Source organism: Pinus tabuliformis, chromosome 8 (genome assembly GCF_031772625.1).
Source record: "Pinus tabuliformis cultivar Carrire ecotype Pingquan chromosome 8, CPIR1, whole genome shotgun sequence".
NCBI classification, from domain to species: domain Eukaryota; kingdom Viridiplantae; phylum Streptophyta; class Pinopsida; order Pinales; family Pinaceae; genus Pinus; species Pinus tabuliformis.
In genome coordinates this window covers 1,754,102,990-1,754,128,177 of record NC_142294.1, presented here as the reverse complement: position 1 = coordinate 1,754,128,177, position 25,188 = coordinate 1,754,102,990, and the positions used below count along the sequence as shown (strand labels likewise).

The following is a 25,188-nucleotide window of genomic DNA, read 5'->3' as shown; positions in this document are numbered from 1 at the left end:
TGCAATATAATAACTCATGGTAAAGGATAAACTAGATGGTAATGTGCTTTATGCATTTTGCATGTTTTATACCACACATTGATTTAGCATTGATTTCTACATTTTGATTTAGCATTGATTTCTACATAGTGGGAGTTTTTGATCCCATATAAGAGCACAAAATTATGTTCTCATACGAAAATAACACTAGGTGGCCTCAGGTACAATGGAATCTTCATGTATATTTTGCTTTGTATAATTGTTTCTAACACCCAACAATTATATACTTTCAAATCTATAACTATAACTATATGCATGCCATAAAGGAGATTGTTTAGTCTGTAAATAATCTTTATCAACAAGGCGAGACTACTATTGGGGATTTTTCTGGTAAAATCCTAAAAAACAAAAAAAACACAGAGGCAATGCTCTGTTTCCTTCTCTCCACAGGATCTTTTGTGCACATGGAAGCTTTAAAAAAAATGACTGAGAACAGAGTATTACACCACCATAAAAAGATTTCTATTCATTAAAACATAAATGCCTGATACATATTCATCCTCTTTCACTCAGAGGGATTTACCAAAAATTACATTCAGCCAACAAAACATTTACTCTGTCTCCTCATGAGAATTTACACTGCTGGTGTGTAAAATCCATTTACATTTACTGCTGTAAAACTATTTTACTCATACTGCTGAAAAAAAATTCTTACCTATACTGTAAGAATTTCTTTCCCCTCCGCTAAAGCAACAAAATCACAATTCATTTCAACCTCTGTTCTATTTATTTCGCACTGCTGTGCGTTTTATAAAATACAAGATCATTCACACACTGGTCAACAAAAAAGACATTACAATACCATATGCGCTCCCCCGTTCTCTTTATGCACTGCTGTGCAAAATTAATTCTACGTTTTTCGCTGGTCCTCCATTCTTTTACAATGGTCAACGCACATTTTTAAAACATATTACAAACCCCTCACGAGCACTTTCCATTTTGGCTCATACAACAAAAAAAACTAAACAAAAACATATATATCAAAACATACTACGAACATAAATAAATGCTTTACGTGCCGTATATAAAAACTTAACTATTCACCTACGCATATGACACTGCATTAATAAAAGGTATGGTCAACCAAACTTAATTTTACTCCACGCAAAGCTTTTAATGCAGGCTCGTATGCAACTCTGGTTGATGAACGACGGAGAATGATGGAGCAGATCGGACAACGGTGGAGGATTTCGGGAGACAATTTTATGTTGAACTTTACGTCCCGAAATGTCAGAAATGATGACGTATGTAGAGAACCACGTGGCTGCATTACACTGTATCGGGCTCGATTATACGGAAACTACTTTTGATCGAAGGCGGTCCGATATGCTCTGGTGGTTTTGTTGAGCGGTTTCGGGTGCATTGATTGCTGCTCCACGGGTCAACTCAGGCCACTGTTGAAATTACGTTTTCAACACTCCCCTTTAATTTCAACTGCTGGGCATTCGGTCATACCCAAACACTTCCTCAAAAATTCAAAGCTTTTCTGATCCAATGGCTTTGTCAAGATGTCTGCTACCTGTTCTTGAGTCCTGCAATGTTCTAAGACAATTTCTCCATTGTTCACCAATTCTCTGATGTAGTGAAACCTTGTGTCAATGTGTTTCGTTCTCTTATGAAACACAGAATTCTTTGACAATGCAATAGCTGAGCTATTGTCACAAAAAATCACTGTTGCTTTTGCCTGCCCTTGGCCTAAGCTCCTCAACATTCTTCTCATCCAAACTGCTTGACATGCTGCTACTGTAGCTGCCACATATTCAGCCTCTACTGTAGACAATGCTACAATGGACTGCTTCTTAGAAGCCCATGAAATGGCTCCCGAACCCATATGAAAAACATAACCGAAAGTGCTTTTCCGATCATCTACACTTCCAGCCCAATCACTATCAGTGTATCCAATTAAATCTGAACTTTCTGAGACACTATATAATATGCCAAACATTTTGGTACCTTTGACATACCTTAAAATTCTTTTTGCTGCCTGCCAATGTGCCTCCTTTGGCCTCTCCATGAATCTGGAAATTAAACTAACAACAAACATAATGTCAGGCCTAGTTGCTGTTAAATACATAAGGCTGCCAACAATACTCTTGTACAAACTAGGATCAAAATCATTGCTGCTGTCCTCTCTGCTGAGTTTTAATCCCATTACTGTGGGAGTGATCGCTGCTTTGCATTCTTGCATGTTAAATCTGCCCAACACTTGATTTACATATCTAGCTTGTGAGATAAAAATTCCTTTTTCATTTTGATCTACTTCTATGCCTAAGAAGTATCTCAAGAAACCCATGTCAGTCATTTCAAATTCCTCTTTCATGACTGATTTAAAATTCTCAATGAGCCGATCATCATTACCTGTGAAAATAACATCATCAACATATAAGACAACAATTAAAATTTTACCATCTTTTTCTTTGATGTAGACAGTGGGTTCTCCTTCACACTTGTCAAATTCATTATCCAATAGATAAGAATCTATCCTGCTGTACCATGCTCTTGGCGCTTGCTTCAACCCATAAAGAGCCTTCTTCAATTTGCACACTTTGTGCTCTTCACCTTTCTTCTCATAGCCTAGAGGTTGTTCAATATAAACCTCTTCCATTAACACTCCATTTAGGAATGTTGTCTTCACGTCCATTTGGTAAACTTTCCACTTGTTTTAAGCTGCTATGGACAGCACTGCTCTCACAGTTTCCATTATTGCAACCGGTGCGAAAGTCTCCTCATAATCTCTCCCATATTGCTGCTTGTACCCTTTGACAACCACCCTTGCCTTGTGTCTTTCTATCTTACCTTCAGCATTGCTCTTGGTCTTGTATACCCATTTCACTCCAATGACTTCTTTGCCTTTTGGTAGCTCAACCAAATCCCATGTTTTTTTTTTTCTCTATGGCATTCATCTCCTCATCCATAGCTTCTATCCATTTCTTATCTTTAATTGCATCTTCGAAATGAATAGGATTATCAGCATGACAATACAAGGAAAATAAGGAATTCATTCCTTCATCATAAATGTCACTTAAATTTCTAAACTTCTTACCTCGTTCATTTGGTGTGCAAGTGCTTGAAGATGCACTTGAATTTCCACCTTGTAGTGTGCTTGATGAAGCACTTTCATTTATCCTCAATGGTGTCTCTTGCTGTCCTTGTGTTGGCGCTGCTGTTTGGGGATGCATTTCAGCCACCTCCTCATCATCTTCATCATGAGACAAACAGTTTTTAACATTCACTGTTTTCTCTATGCTTCCATCCCAAGCTTCCTCCTCAATGAATTGAACATCTCTGCTGACAAAAAGCTTCTTGGTAGATGGGATATACAACCTGCAAGCTTTGGATTCCTCACTGTATCCAATGAAAAGACATTTCTCCCCTTTGCTGTCCAACTTCCTCCTTAGCTGATCTGGAATGTGTGCATAGGCCACACATCCAAAAACTCTCATGTGAGAGACTCCTTGCTTTCTCCCACTCCATGCTTCTTCGGGCACTTTGTTCAACACCGCTTTTGTAGGACACCTATTCAAAATATACACTGCACAATTTACAACTTCAGCCCAATAATCATTTGGCAAATGCTTTGCCTTCAACATGCTCCTCGCCATATCCATGATGGTCCTATTCTTCCTTTCAGCAACTCCATTTTGCTGTGGGGTGTACCTAGCTGTAAACTGTTTGTGAATTCCATTTTCTCTACAAAATCGTAGGAATTCCTTGGAGATATACTCACCTCCTCTGTCAGTTCTCAAAACTTTTATATGCAGCCCGCTTTGGTTCTCCACAAGTGCTTTGAAATTTCGGAATTTTTCAAACACTTCACTTTTGTTTTTAAGAAAATATACCCAAGTTTTTCTTGTAAAGTCATCAATAAATGTTAGGAAATATTGGCTGCCTGCTAATGATAGATTTTGCATTGGTCCACATAAGTCTGAGTGGATGATCTCTAAGGGTGCCTTTGCCCTTATGCTCTTCCCTGATGGAAAACTTTCTCTGTGTTGTTTTCCCAATATACAACCTTCACAAAGGCTGTCTGGTTTCTCTATCAATGGTAATCCTCTTACCATTCCCTTTCTGCTTAACAAGTTTAGACCTCCAAAATTGAGATGTCCAAATCTCAAGTGCCACAACCAATTTTCATCCTTTGGCATGCTTTGGAAAGCCTCTTGGGTGACTGCTGCAATTTCTCCTTTGTTTTTCAAATCTGCCCTTATTCTAAGAGGGAACATCCTGTTCCTTGTCATCTTCACTTCAGCAATGCATCGTTTGCTGGGTGCTATATCCATGATGGTGCACACATCATTCTCAAAGAAAACATTGTAACCTTTTTGAACAAGTTGTCCAATACTCAAGAGGTTACATATCATTCCAGGGACATAGTAGACATCTGCTATGGTTTTCCTTTCTCCTTGCTTTGTAAATATTTTTACCTCTCCTTTTCCCATAACAGAAATTTTGCTATCAGTTCCTAGTGCGACTTCTAGTTTCATATTTTTATCAAGGGCAGAAAAGAGGGCTATGTTTCCTGTCATATGGTTGCTGCAACCTGAGTCTAAAAACCATATGTCCTCACTGTTTGTTTCAGCCATGTTACAAGCTAACAAAACATTATCTTGGCTGATGTTTTCTCTAGTGACATTTGCATTTGGTCTATTACTTATATCATGCTGCTTCTTCCTACATTCACTAGCATAATGCCCATATTTTTTACAATAATAGCATTGGACATTGGATTTTTCATACCTTTGTCCTTGAGCATGATGTTGTCCTTTTTGTTGGCTGCTGCCTTGGCCTTGGTTCTGATTTGAATTGATGCCTCTTCCTTGAGCATTTGCTGGGCTGTTCCTTCCACCTCTGTTTTGGCTTCTGCCTCTTCCTCTCTTGTTTCCTCTGCCTTGACCTCTTCCTCTTCCAAAGGACATCTGGGTCTTGAAGGCTTGCTCTAGAGATGAGTTTTCATTCCTACTCAACCTCTGCTCATGTGTTATCAGTGATGCATGTAGCTCATCAACTGAAAAGTTTGAGAGATCCTTTGTCTCTTCAATGGTAGTGACAATCACATCAAACTTTGAGGGTAAGACCCTCAATATTTTCTCTACAATCCTCCTTTCTTCAATGGTTTCTCCATGAGTCCTTATCTATGTGACCAGACCAATTACATGTGTAAAAAATGAGTCAATATTGTCTGACTCCTTCATGCTCAAATTCTCAAAATCCTTCCTCAGCAATTGTAGTTTTGTTGTCTTCACTCTCTCCATGCCTTGATAGGCTGTCTTAAGGGTTTGCCATGCTTCATTGGATGTCTTAGCTGCTGCTATCCTTGGAAACACACTCTGGTCCACTGCTTGATACAACAATACAATGGCTTTTGCATCATTCTTCCTATTGCTCTTCAGCATATCTCTCTCTCCCTGAGTTAAGTTGTTAAATTGATTTTCATCTGCTGGTTCTTCAAACCCATTTTCAACTAATTCCCATAAATATTGAGAGATAAATAAATCTCTCATGGTTATTGACCAGTAGTCATAGTTCTTCCCATTAAACTGTGGGAACTGGGTGTTAAACATACCCATGCTAGTGCTGGTGCTAGCCATTCCTTGCATCCTCAACTATGCTTTAAATTCTTGACTGTGTGTTTAAAGCACTGACTGTTTCTTCAACAATAACTCAAAAAAAACTTTGAGGAATACCTGAATCTTTTGCCTGAAATTTCACTTTGCTGGAGAAGATTTACTGCTGCAACAAAAGTCTCCTCCCTTCAGCTTCTTGAACACCTTCAAAGAGCCTAAGCCTGCTTTGATACCACTGTTGGGGATTTTTCTGGTAAAATCCCAAAAAACAAAAAAAACACAGAGGCAATGCTCTGTTTCCTTCTCTCCACAGGATCTTTTGTGCACAGGGAAGCTTTAAAAAAAATGACTGAGAACAGAGTATTACACCACCATAAAAATATTTCTATTCATTAAAACATAAATGCTTGATACATATTCATCCTCTTTCACTTAGAGGGATTTACCGAAAATTACATTCAGCCAACAAAACATTTATTGCGTCTCCTCCTGAGAATTTACACTGCTGGTGTGTAAAAACCATTTACATTTACTGCTGTAAAACTATTTTACTCATACTGCTGAAAAAAAATTCTTACCTATACTGTAATAATTTATTTCCCCTCCGCTAAAGCAACAAAATCACAATTCATTTCAACCTCTGTTCTATTTATTTCGCACTGCTATGCAAAAATTAATTCTGCGTTTTTCGTTGGTCCTCCATTCTTTTACAATGGTCAACGCACATTTTTAAAACATATTACAAACCCTTCACGAGCACTTTCCATTATGGCTCATACCAAAAAAAACTAAACAAAAACATATATATCAAAACATATTACGAACATAAATAAATGCTTTACGTGCCGTATATAAAAACTTAACTATTCACCTACGCATATGACACTGCATTAATAAAAGGTATGGTCAACCAAACTTAATTTTACTCCACGCAAAGCTTTTAATGCAGGCTTGTATGCAACTCTGGTTGATGAACGGCGGAGAATGATGGAGCAGATCGGATGGCAGTGGAGGATTTCGGGAGGCAATTTTATGTTGAACTTTACGTCCCGAAATGTCAGAAATGATGACGTATGTAGAGAACCACGTGGCTGCATTACATTGTATCGGGCTCGATTATACGGAAACTACTTTTGATCGAAGACGATCCGATATGCTCTGGTGGTTTTGCTGAGCGGTTTTAGGTGCATTGATTGCTGCCCCACGGGTCAACTCGGGCCGCTGTTGAAATTACGTTTTCAACAACTACAATGGGGCCTCGTTTCACTAGTGGGGTCGAAATCCACCATGGGTAAGGCACTAACTGATAAGCATAAAGGTGCATCTATAGCAAAAATATCTAAGATATAAACTATATGGGGGGCTTTACAACCAAAATGATTTGTTTAGAATGGTCCACAACTTGGAGCACTCGATGCCCTGCTTCATCCCTCCATTATATATGGAATGCTTGTTTTATGTTGAGCACATTCAAAGTTCAATAGATGAAAAGAGAATTATGAACTATATGGGGGGCTTTACAACCAAAATGATTTGTTTAGAATGGTTCGCAACTTGGAGCACTCGATGCCCTGCTTCATCCCTCCATTATACATGGAATGCTTATTTTATGTTGGGAAAATTCAAAGTTAAATAGATGATAAGAGAATTATAAGAGCATGTATAAAAAGAACATTAAAAACGCAGATTATTATGAATGTACAAGATGCTATATCATGAAATGCTTGGTAAATTATATGCAAATTAAACTACGTGAGATTATTGATTAATGACCTTAAAGGTGGATTATGAATGTACAAGATGCTACAACATGAAATGCTTGGTAAATTATGTGCATATAGTTGTCATGCTTTGTTTTGGCCTAACAAATATCTTTAAGTTCCCTATCCTTTACTGAAACAAATCCTATAAATAGTTCTTAATAACACATGAACGCAACAAAGGATTTAACAATACATATTGGGAGCAATATACCCATATGATCCAACCACATTTGTTGAAGATTTGGTGTAATTGTTAGAGGAATCAACGAGCTTGGCAAGGCTGAAATATGCAAGGTAAGGCTTGAAATGAAAACCAAGCAATATATTATTAGCTTTGACACCACAGTGAATGATTGTTGGGTCATAGTGGTGATGTAGATACTGAATCCCTTGTGCTTCTCCAAAAATGATGTTATATCTGTGTTCCGAGTCCAATGATCCTCTCATCTCTTATAATGAACCACCCAAGCTTCTGTTGGGAATGTAATTATACATGAGAAACTTGGTTGTGTTGTTGGAACAAAAACCAAGAAGTCTCACATTGCTTCTATTCCTAATAGAGCCCAATGTCTTCACTTCTGCACCAAATGAGTATCTGATATGTTGTCCTTCCTTCTTATAAGTCATAGCTTCTACACTGCAATGCCATATCTATTAGGAATTTTAGGCCTATAAACAACATCTAATTTTTTTTTTCATATGATATTTTTTTCAACCAGGCAATCAACAACATCTTCTATACAGAAATTGATTTTCTGGAATAGTGTCATCTTGCAGGGCCACCCAATTTTTGAATGTTCGAAGTCTTGCTAAGGTATTATCTTGGCTTTTATCAACACACATATCCCCAGAAACAACATCATTCCTATAGCACTAAACAAAAGTCCTATGATTATCTTAACATTAAAAACTCTAGAATTCCCTTTAGGGGACTTAGCCCCTAATTATTCAAAATAATTATCAGTCCACGAAGTACAAAGACCTGCATTTCCATATAAAATTCTTGCAGGAAATTCTCTGAAAAAATTCGCGTCGTGTAGATAACCAAAGAAATTATTGTATGAAACATTCAAGGACACCTGATTTTGGCAGCTAGCCAAGAATACTAAAATTCCCAACTAGCGTATTATGAGATAATGTGCCAATGAAAATAACGTATGAGCACATTGACAATGTTGAATTCAATTGGATCATTGATCTTGATCTGCTTAACGGCCCCACACAAGTTACACTTTCCCAATTTCTATTCCATGTCAAATTAAAATAACATTCACACATTTTTTTGATGTGGAATTTTTCTCTATCATCGATCTTGTCCTTCTCCATCCGATTTGATCACTCCTTAACTGTGAGCTTGATCTCTCGGTCATGTGCACCTCACACACCCTTATACAACCATCTAAGTGCTCGAGCACCTAATTTGACCACCCTTTAGTATGAACACAAGTGCTAACACTCCCTATTGTACTTCATCCTTTGAACCTCTCATGTGTAGGTGATTCCTAATTTTGGTTGTATGTGACCCTCTAACTTTTCCATAAATCATGCTTTGTACCCCTAATATAGTAGGGTATTCTTGTTCTAGGGATTCCTTCGGGAACTATGCCAAGTGTAACTAAATGGATTCTCCTGGTGTAATTTGCTTTAGAAAAGTCCCTGTCAACCTGTAACTAATACTAATCTTCGAGGGTCTTCTTTTGTTCTTAGTGAGAGAGGAAAGCCAATGAAAATGCAAAATAAAGCATGCATTTTCAAGGGTAACATAGTGCACAGAGTAATTCCTACCTTCCCTATACACTTGCATTAAATAGAAGAATGGAGTCCAAACTTAATTGCAGAAAACAAACATAGAACTAGAGCAATGATACTTTGTCATAGGAGTCCACTTAGGCATCATGAGGTCGATGTGCTCATACAATGAAGAATTTCTAGTTTTTAGCTTAAGAAGGGTTGAGCTAAAATATCTAGTAAGAGCAGCTAAGTGAGCTACGTGAGGCTACCTAAGCGAAATTGTACGTCATAGTACAAGTATTTATACATAGAAAGATAACAACAAAAAATTATAGTTTACTACTATCAGATGTCACTTAGAGGTCAAATGGTAGTGATTGTTTCTTCACCTTCTCAATCAATTGTCTAACTTTCAATTTGATTGGTTTTCTAATGTCATAGTGTCATTATCGAGGTCTATCATTGTATTTTTTATTTCAATTATCACCCTCTAGATTGTTTGGTATCAACCTTCGTCATGTCAAATCTAACACAAAATATTCTAACATGTAGCCTTAATTCATGTTCTTCTCATCACCCACCTTGGTGAACAATGGACCCTAGTTTTCATCATGGTATAGTTGCGTTAAATATGTATTCATATGCTTCCTTGTGTACCACTTAGCATGATGAGAATGTTTTTCATCCTTTACTATCTAGAACATTTCACTTTCGTTCTTTAGTGGATGATGGCAATGACCAAGACTATACCAAGGTACTTTGAATAAAGAGCTATCAACTGTGACATAGTCAGGGGTTCAACCAAAGGAAGTATGAGGTCAAATAAAGTGAAAATTAAATACTAGATGTATGTGTAAGTATGATGCCAAGTCAAGTAAAAAGGAGTTTTCTCATGCCACTCAAATTATTATACCGGTTCCATATAAAAGTGGGCTTGATCTTCCGATATGATCCTGTAACACTATCTTTTTGCAAATGCATCCAGACCCTATCGTTGAATTGAAACTGATGTGATTTCTAAAGTATGTTGTGTGGCCCCATGTACTTGTTACTGAATCGATATGTCCTATCCCTACTAATGTATTTACTGAATTTTATAAAAAAAAATCTCTACTATGTCTTGCTTTTTAGTCTATTTTGGGGCACTAATGTCCATGCAACTGTAAATGGATTGTCAAGTGGTGCCAAAGGTTGAATACTCAAAAAGGATAAGACATAGTATGACCTATAGAGTTATGAGGAGACCTATTATAGACATGCTAAAAGAAAGTTATGTTTTCATCCTAACCGTGAGGATGCACATAGCCATACATGCAAAGTACCTAAACTCATGTTTAGTTGATAAATTTGATTTAATAATATATTTTTGGGTGTCACATTGTGGATATATTGAGGCAATTGTAAATTATGGTCCACAAATACTTCCAGAAATGGTTTCTAAATTCAAGGTCTCAATTAGACATATGGATGTTAGCATCTAAAGTGTGACTAGACATGTAGGAAGAACAATTTAGCAGCCTTTGATGTGCTAATAGAATTAATACATGGGACCATGATTGTCATCTTTTAAAAGTGATAAAAAATCACATAGACATAGACATGTATTTATTTAAAGGTAGACCAAATATGAAATTCATAATTGTCAACCTCCATGGTTGTGAAAGGATAAGAAGAGGTGTAGACATACCCAATTTCTTGCCCAATGACTTGGAAATGTTTCAAGGAATATACGAGTAAGTGAGATATTAAAAATGATGTCTCATAGAACACTAATAAATTTTTTTCTAGAGTGTTGCAAGTGCCTTGTTAATACCAAAGCTTCCTATAACAGTCAATTATTTTACCTTGCAAATCATACGTTATCATGGTGCCTCCTATAAAACATGTGGGTGTCCAAGTCTGTAGAGAAATTTGTTTGATAAGTAGAAGTCATTGTCCTATAAACCATTTTTGAAATTAGTGTAGACCCATTGAAAATCATGATATATCAAGTACAATGCAGATGTTAAACATCTCGTTTAGCAGAACAACTACCTAGTGTAGGTCATTATTGTTTTCAATTGCACAGATAAGAGGCATTCCTTACAATTCTTGAAACAAGTCAGAATAGCATTGTAAATTTTAATAAGTCATCCAACTGCTTATTCTCATAATACTTTTCTTATCATATTGATTCTATCAGTGCTCAAAATTTTGGCATTGATTAGAAAGTGCCATTTTATCCTGCAAAACTATATCCAACACTTCTAGTTTTATGAGTCTAGAAAATTTCAATGGAATGGTCCCTAAGAGATAATTCCAACTAAGATTCATTGCAATGTCCAATAATTTTATGCTTCCAATCTTATGCCATCGGTCAATTTTTTTTCGCTCAAGTTTAGGTATTGTAACTTAGTGCACAACAAAATCTCTCTTGGTATCACTCCAGACAAATCATTTCCATTCATTGCCAACTTGTCCAGTGAAATGAGATTTCCCAATGTAGAGGGTATGGAACCCACAAACATATTCATTCATAAATCCAATACATGAATATTTTTTAGAAAACCAAGCGTGCTTGGCAGATTATCTGTAAGTTTTTTGCCATGAAGATCCGACATTTGCTGTGCAGTGCATCCTCCAATCTCTAGAAAAAGGGTTCCTGTAAATTGATTATCTGCCATCTCAATGATCTAAAAATGAGATCTTAAACAATTATTAAGTTATTACAGACTCATGTGCATGGATTTGCCTATGTTACTTTGTGCAATGGATCGATAAGATTGCGAAATACATAGACAATGAAGTAGTAAAAGAAACATAATCGACAACACACATAAACACAACAAGTTTAATAAGGAGTTCACCCAATACTCTTGGGATACATCTCTTGGTCCAGCATTCAGTGGTGACCCCTCTATTATGTCTTTAAAACAAAATTTTACAACAGTGAGCTCAATTTGAGCCTCACACAACAGATACAAAACAATAAGGCTTTACTTGGATCCCCCAAGTCTCTTCTGAGTACACAGACTCTCCACAATGACTCTTTATCTTTGTTGCTATGTCTTAGCATTGCCTGCTCCTGTCTTCTGTCTTCTGTGGCTTTAAAGCCAAACTGTGTTGTCTATTCGTTTCTCCTTCTCGGGCCCTCTACTCTATCCGCCCAGATCCCCTTCTAAGTGTTAGCAATCATTGCTAAATGCTTTCAGGGATGGTGGCCACCTGTTCTGTAACGGAATGGGTCATCGGGCCTTTGAAATCCCAAAATTGGTCGTTTTCTGTTTACACAGAGAAATGCTGCAAAACATGGAAAAATCTGCCAAAACATTGTTCATCGGACTTCAAATATTATAAATCCACCTTATAACTCCTATCGGGTCCACCTTTGTAGCGATATCGCATCTCCACCATTGATCTGGGAGATCCAGATCCAACGGCTGTGGTTCATTTCGGACGGCTCTTTCATACGGAGGTTAACCGCCCAATAAGGGTGGTTTCCTCTCTCCTTAGCATGGACATGTGGCAGCCATTGTGTGGGATCGGGCGGAGCCCGGCCCAAACCATTTACTGCCTTGGGTACTCTCGAAATCCTACCTATTTTGTGATTTCACTTTTATATTAAAAATACATTAAAACATGAAATCCCGATCATATAGGACTTGAAATAGTGTTCAACAACGTTAATAAACACTTTCAGGTCCGTAATATTGCATCGGGTGCATTTCCTTTGTAATCCATTCATTTGGCAAAAATGCGAAATACAAAGGAAATTGACGTTTTCCAAACTTCAAAATATATAGAATATCGACTATAATGTTATCGGGTCCGACCATCACATGACATATATGTATATGTATATAGCCTTGCTCCTCTGTGGTTTGCCGATGCGATATTGCGATGCAACGTGGGCTGTCGATCTGCGCGCTTGATCGACAGTCCTCGTTGACCCCACTAATCACTGTTGCGTAATCCTCGTGGTCTCTACCGATAGCCTCCCTTTGCTACCGCCGATTGTGATTCGCCGATCAGATCTGGACCGTTGATCGGTCAGATCCGACGACTCTCATGCAACATAGTTTTAAACCACGATACTCTTTTTTTCAATGTTTTCTCTATGTTTTTGGCTGTCGATATTGTTTTCCGATGTTTCTAAGGGTTCTTCCCATGTGACTTTTTTGATCTTTTAAATGATTTTTGAAGACTTGAAGAGTTCTTGGATCCCTTTTGGATCACGCCTTCCCAGTGAAAAAGCTTTTGGACCACCAAAATTTGGTTTTCAAGCATCGATCAAGTGAGGTTACAACTTCCTCACTTGTCCAATCTCTATCCATTTTGCACTGCTAGGTTTTGAACCTTTGAGTCCAATTCTTAGGTACTCAACATCCCCTCTGCGCGTAGTTATCACCTTCCTGTCCAAAATTGTATCTTCTTGCAACTCATTGAGATATTCAGGCAACAGATCAATAATGGAAGGCAATTGACTTTGCTCTTCGGGATCTTCAATCAATGAAGGTTCAAACAGTCTTAAATTCTCTGCATTAACTACTGAATATATGTGCATGTAAGCTGGCAAATCAAGGCGAAAAGCGTTCTCACCAATTTTCTCAAGTATTTTGAAAGGCCCATACCTTATTGGCTTCGGCTTCTTTCCTTCACCTTGCATTCTATTCTTGCTGATATACAACCAAACTTGATCACCAACTTGGAAGCTACGATTCATTCAATGCTTATCATGCCTTACCTTATACTTGGCTTGGCTCTTTTCCAGCTGTTCCCGCATTGCGTGGTGAATTTCTTAGATATGTTCAATGAGCTTGGTTGCTTTGTCCACATCATTGTGTCCATCAACTGCTATGTCTTTTTCAAAGACAAAATCCAAGGGATACCTTGGTGTGAAACCAAAACAAGTCTCAAAAGGAGATCTCTATGTAGAAGAATGCTTGGCACAGTTGTAAGCATGTTGCACATAACATAAATGTTCATCCCAAATCTTGGGATGCTTGTTGCAATAACCCCTGAGCAACTAGATCACTGTCCTATTGACCACCTCTGTTTGGCCATCTATTTTTGGATGAAAGGTTGTGCTCTTCTTCAGTCTGGTGTCCATCAATTCCCACAGACTTGACCAAAACTTCCCAACAAATTGGGAATCTCGATCAAATACTATGGAAGTGGGTAACCCAAAATGCACCCAAACATGTTGAAAGAACAACTTCGCTATTTGTTTAGCTATAATATGCTTGTTACAAGGTATTAAAATACACATTTTGTTGAACCTGTCCAAAATAACATATAAATAGTCATGACCTTTTCTAGATTTTGACAATCCCCCAACAAAGTCCATGGAAACACTTTCCCAAGGACAAGAAGGAACTGGAAGTGGAGTGTACAAGCCTAGTTTTCTATTGTTGGTATTGCTTTTAGCACACGTGGTACACCCTTTAATATATCTAGAAATTGTTTCATGCATTCTTGGCCAATAGCAGAATCTTTGCAGATGTGCAACTGTTTTACTTACACCAAAATGCCCTGATATTAGAGAAGTATGTGATTCTCAGATTATGTTAACTCTTTCAGTTTGAGGAATGCATAAATTTCCCAAATGATACAAGATTTGGTCCTTAACATGATAATTTAATTCTTCTACTTGTTTTCCATGACTTAAAGTTGCATATACATCTTTAAAATCTATATCTTGAGCATATTGTTCAATGCAGCTTTCATGCAATACTGAGTTATGCTTAAGTATAGTAGATGCATTTATAATTGGTCTAGATAACATATCTACAACTTTATTGTGTATTCCCTTCTTATACTTGATGACAAGATGAAACTGTTGTAGAACACCCATCCACCTATAGTGTCTTGATTGCTGAAATTTAGCTTGTGGGGGTAAATATTGAAGTGGTTGATGATCAATATGTATCACTGTTTCTTCGCCCAATAGGTAGTGTTTCCACTTTTTCATGCTCTGCACTAATGCATACAATTCTTTATCATATGTGGGATAATTAACTACTGCAGAATTAAATGTCTTAGAATGATCAAATATAGGTTTACCATGTTGCATCAACACTGCTCCCATGTCATAGTCACTGGCATCTGTTTCAATCTCAAATGGTCTTTGAAGATCTGGCAATGCTAGTACTGGTGCTGTACTAATTTTTTCTTTCAAGGTGTCGAAGGCTTTCTGTTGTTTGCCTCCCCATTGAAACACCTTGTTCAATCCTGTCAAAGCCTGTAAGGGAGATACAATCAAGGAAGAGTTAGCAATACACTTTATCCAATATTGTGCTACTCCTGGGTAGATTCTAACTTCTGTAGCAGATTTGGGTTTAGGCCAGTTCACAATGACTTCAACCTTAGAGGGATCTATCTTCAATTTACCACCCCCTACAATATGAACCAAATAATTTAAAGATGTTTTTCCAAATTCACATTTTGATAACTTAACATAGATATTTTCTTTTTTCAAAACATCTAGAGTCTGCTTTACATGCTTCAAATGTTCTTCCCATGTTTTACTGAAAACAAGAATGTCATATAAATATACAATTACAAAATCATCAATAAAAAGCCTGAGTACATCATTCATAACTCTCATGAAAGTAACAGGAGCATTAGTTAAGCCAAAACACATAACTAGCCATTCATACAGCCCTTGCTTTGTTTTGAAAGCAGTCTTCCATGCATCTTGTTCTGCTACTCTGACCTGATGATAGCCACTATGCAAATCCAACATGGAAAAGTAAGCAACTTCTTTCAGTTGATCCAATAGATCATCAATGCGAGGAAGGGGATAACAATTCTTGATCATTATTTTATTCAGTGCTCTGTAATCAATGCACATCCTCCATGAATCATCTCTCTTCCTCACCAACACGATTGGAGATCTGCATGGTGATGTGCTTGGTATTATGAACCCTTTTTTGAGCAGCTCCTGTACCTACTTTTTGATCTCTACATTCTCTAAAGCAGATAACCTGTACATTCTGATGTTAGGCAATGGAACATCTTGCTGCAAATGAATATCATGTACAATTTCCCTTTTGGGTGGCAGACCTTTAGGCTCTTGAAATATGATATCATATTCTAAAACAACTTTTTCTAAATCAGCTTTCTGTTTATCATCACAACCCTCAAATATATTGGTTTTATGAGGGTTCTTTTCCTTTACAACCATCAGTAAAAATTGCTTGCATGAATTTACACTTCTTTTCATTTGCCCCGAGTTTATGAGAGTATAATTATTTTTGAGTTTATGAGCTCTTACAATATATTCTATTCCATATTTGGTGAGTTGATACTTATTTTCAGCTCTATAGAAAATGGATTTTCTATCACACAAGTAAGGACTTCTTAAAACAATACCACATATATCCAAGGGAATTACATCTAACTCAAACTCATCTATAAATGCTGACCCAATAGAAATCCTAAGTTTACATTATCTAGTCACTTGTATCTTTGCTTTATCACATACCCAACCTAATGGATATGGCTTCTTGTGAGGTGTGGTTAGTAATCCCAACTTCTTTACAATTGCTTCAAAAATCAAGTTTACTTGTGAGCCACTTTCAAATAAAGTATCAATCTTTTGATGCTTGGAAATAACTCTAATATGAAAAAGCTCATGTCTTTTCCTCTCATTTTCTTCACTATCAACAGTTTGTGCAGAATTACTAGTAGATTCTTCAGAATTTTTACCTCTTATGCCTGTGGCTATGACTGTTGTTTCATCACCTGAGTTTGACCCCAAATCCTTCTGAATAGCAGCAATAGCCTTGTTCTTCTTGCCATCGAACTTCTTGGGTTTTAGCTCCAGATGCAAAGACCAACAATGTTCATCATCATGTCCATCCTTCTTGCAGTGAGTGCATGAAGGTTTGTTATTCTGTACAACGTTTTCCTTCCTCTCCTTCCATTTTTTATTCTTCTTTTCCTTGTTCTTGCTTGTAGTGGGTTTTGATGATCCCCCAATCTCTGGGTTCACATTCTTGCCTCTAGCCTCTAGATGTGTAGCCTGAACAAATACCTCATCTATGCTAGTAGGGTTAAACATGAGAATGGTGTGCCTCAAATCGCTATGCAGACCACCCATATACTTCAGCAAAGTTTCAGGCGAGTCTAGAGAAATTCCTAGAATTAAAGCTCTTTTTCTAAATTCCTGGGTATAGATTTGTACACTTTTCCCCTTTAATTGGCGAAGAGTTTGCCAACTCATAATCGCTTGTTGCATATAAGCTAGTGGAGAGATTTTTTTTTTAATGGCAGAAACAAATTCACTCTAGGTAGATAGAATTTTACCATGCTTCTTCAAATCAACTTGTGTCCTGCCTTCCCACCACATTAGGGCAGTTCCTCCAAGGCAAAAGGCTGGCCATCTGAATATTTCTCCTTTCTTAATTGATGTTCTACACCTTGCAATACACATCAATCTGTCTAATCTAGTTATCTAGCTTTTCTGCATTTAATTCTCCATCATAGATTGGAAAATCAAATTTTACATCTAATTTAATCAAATATGTTTTCTTCTTTTTATTTTCAGGGCTAGAAGGAGGGGTTGATGGAGGAGGCTTTTCTCCTTTCCCTTTGCCTTCTGGGGCATCTAGAGAAGGTTCTTCTGCTCCTTTATCTTGTTTGGAGGTTGAAGTACTTTCACCTCGACCTTTCTTGAATTCTCGATACATCTCTTCTACCATGGCTCTCATGGTCATGAAGCTATCCATGAATTGAGATTCTGATTCCAATGGAATCTCTTCTACCATTTTCCTCCTAGGATAGACTCTTCCAATTTCTGGGTTAGCCTCAACTAGTTCTCCTTCTCCTAATTTGAGCTTTGACCTAGTTAGCATTCAACAATCCAGCACAAGCTTGTCTAACCTTAGCAAACCTAAAGCTCTGATACCACTTGATCTGAAAATGAGATCTTAAACAATTATTAAGGTATTACAGACTCATGTGCATGGATTTGCCTATGTTACTTTGTGCAATGGATCGATAAGATTGCGAAATACATAGACAATGAAGTAGTAAAAGAAACATCATCGACAACACACATAAACACAACAAGTTTAATAAGGAGTTCACCCAATACTCTTGGGCTACATCTTTTGGTCGAGCATTCAGTGGTGACCCCTCTATTATGTCTTTAAAATAGAATTTTACAACAGTGAGCTCAATTTGAGCCTCACACAATAGATAAAAAAAAATAAGGCTTTACTTGGATCCCCCAAGTCTCTTATGAGTACACAGACTCTCCTCACTGACTCTCTTTCTCTATTTCTCTGTGTCAGCACTGCCTGCTCATGTCTTCTGTCTTTTGTGGCTTTAAATCCAATCTGTTTTGTTTGTTCATTTCTCCTTCTCGGTCTCTCGAGCTTCCCGACCTCTGTTCGCCCAGATCCCCTTCTGAGCATTAGAAATCATTGCTAAACGCTTTCAGGGATCGTGGCCACCTGTTCTGTAACGAAATGGGTCATCGGGCCTTTGAAATCCAAAAATTGGTCGTTTTCTGTTTACACAGAGAAACGCTGTAAAACACGGAAAAATCCGCCAAAACACTATTCATCGGACTTCAAATATTATAAATCTGTGTTATAACTCCTATCGAGTCCGCCTTTGTAGTGATATCGCATCTCCACCATTGATCTAGGAGATCCAAATCCAATGGTTGTGGTTCATTTCGGGCGGTTGTTTCGTACGGAGGTTAACTATCCGATAAGGGTGGTTTCCTCTCTCCTCAGCTTGGACATGTGGCAACCATTGTATGGGATTGGGCGGAGCCCGGCCCAAACCATTTACCGTCTTGGGTCCTCTCGAAATCCTGCCTATTTTGTGATTTCACTTTTATATTAAAAATACATTAAAACATGAAATCCCACTCATATTGGACTTGAAATAGTGTGCAACAACGTTGATAAACCCTTTTGGGTCCATAATGTCGCATCGAACGCATTTCCTTTGCAATCCATTCATTTGGCGAAAATGTGAAATACAAAGGAAATTGATGTTTTCCGGACTTCAAAATATATAGAATATCGGCTATAATGTTATCGGGTCTGGCCATCGCATCACATATATGTATATGTATATAACTCCACTCCTCTGTGGTTTGCCGATGCGATATTGCGATGCAACGTGGGCTGTCGATTTGCACGCTTGATCGACGGTCCTCGTTGACCCCACTGATCGCTGTCGCGTATTCCTTGTGGTCTCTGCCAGTAGCCTCCCTTTGCCACCACCAATTGTGATTCACCAATTAGATCTGGACCATTGATCAGCCATATCTGACGACTCTCATGCAACATAGTTTTAATCCGCCGATACTCTATTTTTCAATGTTTTCTCTATGTTTTTGGCTGTCGATAGTGTTTTCTGATGTTTCTAAGGGTTCTTCCCATGCGATTGTTTTTATCTTTTAAACAATTTTTTAAGACTTAGAGAGTTCTTGGATCCCTTTTGGATCAATCAAGGAAGTCCAAATTTTCTAGTTTCCCAACCTCTTTTTGGATTTAGGCTTAATGTCACCCAGCCTAAGCCTACTCAAATCTTATCAACTACTGATATTTGGAGAAATATAACCAATGGGATCATTTGAAAGAACAATCAATTTTATGTCATTTCTCAATTGGAATATGCTTGGAGGAATGCTTCCAATTAATGTATTATCAGTAAGATCTAAAGCCTAAAGTGCTTTGCAATTACCTATACTGGGATGAAATATTCCTTCCAACTTATTCTGCCAAGAAAGTAGCAACATCAGATTCTTGAGTTGTCCTAATGTATCAGGTATTTCTCCAAATATTTGGTTTCTACCATGATGGAGCTGAGAAAGACTAGTGCAATTAACAAGGGAAGAAGGTATTGAACCAGAAATATTGTTAACACTGAGTTGAAGCTTAGCCAGATTATTCAAGTAGCCTATTGTGTTAGGAATGATTCTAGACAAATCATTCAGTGATAGGTCTATAACCACCAAGCTTGCACTGTTACCAATCTCTGATGGTATACATCCTATTTTCCAGCTTTTGCAGCATACCAAGATCCTTTGGTAGAAAACTTGATATACTATTTCCATAGAGATATATATATATATATACAAGTTTAGAAAAAGTTCTCAGCCTAGGTCAATTGAACCTGATAGTAGATTTGTGTAAATTGCAAGTGATATCGTTTTCTTAATGATCCAAACAAAGGAGGGATTTTTCCATAAATCCTCGTTTTTGCAAGCCCCAAAATAGTAAGATTCTTACATTTTCCAAGTTTAGGGGGAATTTTACCTTCAATGTTTGGATTCTCACCCCAAAAAAGAACTTTCAAGTTCTATATCTTGTCAATATCTAGTGGTATCTTGATTCTTGCGACTCAGTTGGTTATCAAATATAAGAAAATTGACCAGACTCAAGAAATTGCCAAGATTGGAGGGATGGTTCATTCGAGTTCATTGGGGTTGCGAATAAGGGTCTGAATATTCTTGAGCTTACTAATATTAGAGGGTATACTTCCTATTAGTCTATTTCCACACATATCTAACAACACTAATTTGTTGTAATCTCCAATTTCTCTCTAATCAGAATTATGTGACTTCGTAACGTTTCTTTTAATAGAGTTACGATATGTTAAGGCTCTGATATTGTAGTACAAAGGCATATGGAGGATGAATGGGTTGAAAACTATCATCTTCATTCAGCCATCAACCAATGTAGAGCACCTTCAATGCCACCACACCAAGTCACTACCAGTTCCAAAAAGCGGCAATTTAAGAAGTTAGAGGGAGAAAATGACAAGTGAATTGACATGTAACCATGGAAGGAATATAATTGCAGAGGCATGGCCATATCATAAACCCACCATGAACCCGATAATGGAGCCTGAGTCCACCTTAGGAAATCAAAGGAATCGACAATGGAGATATTTTTCTGTGTAAGTAATGACACCTCATGTTTTTTCATGTTTTGTTAATGTTGCATTTTCAAGAAAACAATCAAGCATGTTGTGTAATCATTAGGACAGTTAGGCTAATCGCACACTCAGACAGCTATATTATTCTACGATATTTTTCAAGTTGTTCCTTAAATAGGTTTCAAATTCCGTTTTTATAGAGAGGTTCCACAATTTGATTTTCCTATTCCAGATGTCTAGTCAATTTAGTGTCCCAAATTTATCTACATAAATTATAAATCTGGGTATCGTAAACTGATGAAGTGTGGTGCGCCATATGTGCTTAGTTAACCCTTTTTCTTACTTCGTTGTTTTATAGTTTATATTGTTTTTGGGGTTTTGTTTCTTATGTTAGAATCTAATTTCTAAAGAAAGGAGAAAATGAAACAAATCAAAACTTTGAACAGTTAGATTAATCTAAGCTGGAAAAATATCTATGACATGACAGAAAAAATGATAATAGTTAAATGAAATCCAAGAAAGAAAAAATAAAACTACTGCAATTAAACTAAAGGCAAAAGTAAAACTTGAAGCTGCTTTTAAACTAATGAAAGGCAAGTCAATAATCTCACCAATAATCATAACATTTCGCCAATTTCACCAACAACTACTTGAAAATTAGTTATCAACTAAAGGCTCCGGAAATATCATCATATAGCATGAGAGAATGACATTAAACTATCTAAATTTCCCATCCATAATCATAATGTTTCGCCAATTTCGCCAACAACTACTTGCAAATTAGTTATCAACTAAAGGCTTATGAAATCATCATCATATAGCATGAGAGAATGACATTTAAACTATCTAACTTTACACTAATGAAAAGAAATCCAATAATCCCATCCATAATCATAATATTTTTCCAATTTCGCCAACAACCACTTGCAAATTAGTTATCAACTAAAGGCTCCAAAAACATCATCATATAACATGAGAGAATGAGATTAAACTATCTTATTAATGACAGTCCATGAATCTCTCCCTCTACTTCTAGAGTCCTAATCAAAATAGGAACTAATAAGACACATGTCTTCTTAGAGTTTCAATACAATTAGGAGATATGACACATATCCCCATGATTCTATGATTCTCTCCACTCAAATTCGAATTTGGCTTTAGGGTGCCACATAAAGGTCTTCTAAAAGCTTCATTTTGACCTACACATGTCAACAATCTCAATCCACTTGTTAGGTATAAGCATATGCACATTATTTTCTAATTTTTAACCACAAATTCATTTAAAAAGACTAAGAATTAATAAAGTTTGGAAAAACATAAATTTACCCCAATGATAATGAAAGTGGGATGAATGTAGTGACATAGTAGTGAAATGGAGGTGAAATGGAGGTGATATAATGGATATAATAGTGAAAGTGTAATGGAAATGAATGAAATTTTTAAGACCCAACATACCCCCCAACTGAAGCTATTGCATGTCCTCATGCACTATATATTACATTAATTCTTTTGACCCTTGAGCTTTGGCTTAACTTTGCATGATATCATCTGATAACTTCATACTTTCGCAAAGTCTTTTTCTTGAATTACAACATGGTTGGTTCTTGTGTAACAACCATATTTTGTTGTTGCATTCTATTTTGATATTTGAACTTTGCATAATGATATTTTGATTATTGTTGCAAAGTATATATTTATTGGATTGCATGATGGTTGGTTCTTGTGTGACAACCATGATTGTGTTTGTATCCAATTTATCCTTTAAGCACTTTTTGAAAAGCCATTGTATGTTCATAATAACAATGTAATAGTTAATATATTTTGGAAGTATGTGGGCTCCTGAATATGATATGAACATGGCAAGATATGAATATGAATATGAATGTATTCCTCCCCCCCCCCAACTAATGATATTGGCAATTTTATGAAATGAGGAAGAGAAATGTTTTTTCAACAATTATCATTCTAGCTTTTTATGGAATTCTATGGTCAAAAGTTAGAAAATGGTGTACCTTAACTTACCTTTTGGAATAGATGAGTTGTATGTGTAGTGGCTGCAAAATTCTGATCATATTCTTCTTCAAGTGGCTGAACAAGAAGAGTCATGGATAAAGAGTTAATATGGCTTTTTATTGCTTCTACTAAAACTTGTTGAATCTGCACCAAAATGCTGAAAATAATAGTCTTCATGTCTTCAAAACTCATTGGCACAATTCCTACTATGTGAAAAGATGTTTTGATGTTGAACATAGTAGGAAATTGTTGACTTAGTGGCCATTAACGGATGCCACTAGTCAACACGAGAACTGTCATCATTGATGACAATGAGAGTCAAGATGCCCAGACACATCTTGCTAGGTACGAATAGTTTTGCCGATGTCAAGTCACCTAGAAGATCTAATGAACAAGGGAAATTAATGTATTCTCATTGTTTGTCAGCATGAGAACTTGCCATTAAGGCATGCAAGCCTCAACGTGTTTTTACAAGGAACTTAGACTCAAAGGACTATGGACTCAATTATTTGCATTGAAGCAGGGCTTATTTGCGAAATGAAAATGACAGGAAAGGGAAGATGAAAATGGAAGATGGCAATGGAGAGAATAAATGGCAATGAGAAATAAGCATGTGAATGAGCCTCTTGCTTTTATTTGTGGGTTATGAATGGACAAAAAGAGATGGAAAGTGTATGTGAATGTAAATGGAAAATATGAAGTGAAATGAGGTGAATGGTTTATTACGAGGTATGGATGTGATGGACATAATAGTATCTGAAAGTTTTTCAAGTGTTTGGATCTGATTTTGCATCAACATATTTCCTCTTTGTTGCTGATTATCCTTTTATGAAACAAATTGGTTTCTTAGAGAGACATTATTCTCTTGTAGTCATTTGTCCTTCCTCTTGGAACCTGCAAAAAAACTAATACTTCTTCTGCAATGGAATGTAAGATTATCAAAGGAGAGAGGTGATCAATCTCTCTAGTTATGATATTTACACACAAAACTAAGAATTTGTATTAATGAAATAAGTTCTCAAAAGAAAAATCAAAAGAATTTATACCAGCTTTGGAATTAGTGCTTCAAGTTGAATGTTGCTTCTTTCAGTAATTTATTTCATTATTTACTGTTTCAAACTCTAATGATGGATTTCTCATTGTGTAGATCTTGTTGAGATATTTCCAATGATACTTGAATCATCAAAATCTGATTTCGTATGAGAAAGTTAGGCTGATTTGAACAATGAGGTTTTTCAGCTGCGGAATTGGAGAACAACTGTGGAATTGAACTTTAGCTGCGGAATGTGCACAGTTTCTGTAGTTAAAAATCTTGAATAAAAAGTTAGCCATTCATCTTTCATCATCAGTCCAAAATTAATCAATACCTTCAGAAAAATGAGAAAATAAGTTATTCATTTCATTGATTCAAAATTGTTTTTCTTCTTAACATGCAGCGACTTAGTGTGGAGACTTAGTGATAACACACACCTCGACTTCCCTTTGACTGGGGTCTTTTCATCAATTTGGATCAAATGGATAGGACACCATCCATGTACTGACATTTTCCCAGCTACCCATGTGGCTCGTTTCATCTCTTGACACCTATAACCTATAGAAGTATGAAAATCGCTGCCGAATTGCCAGTTAGCTACGAAATCAGGCTGCATTCCACAGCTAAAAGACAGTAAACCATCATTTTTGAAATGCATCACGCAATACTCCATTCCCAATCACTCTGCTGGATCATTCTTGGAATTAGATGCCACATAACCACCTTGAGATCCTTAACAGCAACTTTGAATTCTTTACCACGTTGAATAATTTGCCACGTCTTATTAATCGGCTCTAAAGAGCCGTATACAACTGGTTCATGCAATGGAGTTAAACAGAGTCGTATTCGATTTGGACACATCTGACAGGTTTGAGATGAATTATTAAATATGGAAAACGTGTAATCATGATTTATGGTCAGCATACAGTTGATTCCAAATCGGAATTCTCCTCCCTAGGCGGCCGAATTAAATCAAACAACTAGTTTATTAATTTAAATTCTGTTTTTTTCCTGCAAAACTGGGCTTCAAAGAACTGTGAAAATATCCCATATTGCTTCAAATTCCTTAAATCTATTTCTGGGTTATCTAATTGACCCCATTCTCGAAAGAACCCATGTTTTTGTTTTTCTTAATTTGTTTTCGTTTGGCTGGAATTTT

General features: G+C 36.8%; 2 pseudogenes; both read right to left on the bottom strand.

The window, feature by feature from the left end:
- LOC149243123 (LRR receptor-like serine/threonine-protein kinase RGI1) overlaps positions 1-10,963 on the bottom strand; it is a 40,915-nt pseudogene extending 29,952 nt beyond the window's left edge.
- Positions 10,964-11,275: 312 nt separating this feature from the next.
- The window catches only part of LOC149243122 (uncharacterized), a 57,018-nt pseudogene continuing 43,105 nt past the window's right edge, over positions 11,276-25,188 (bottom strand).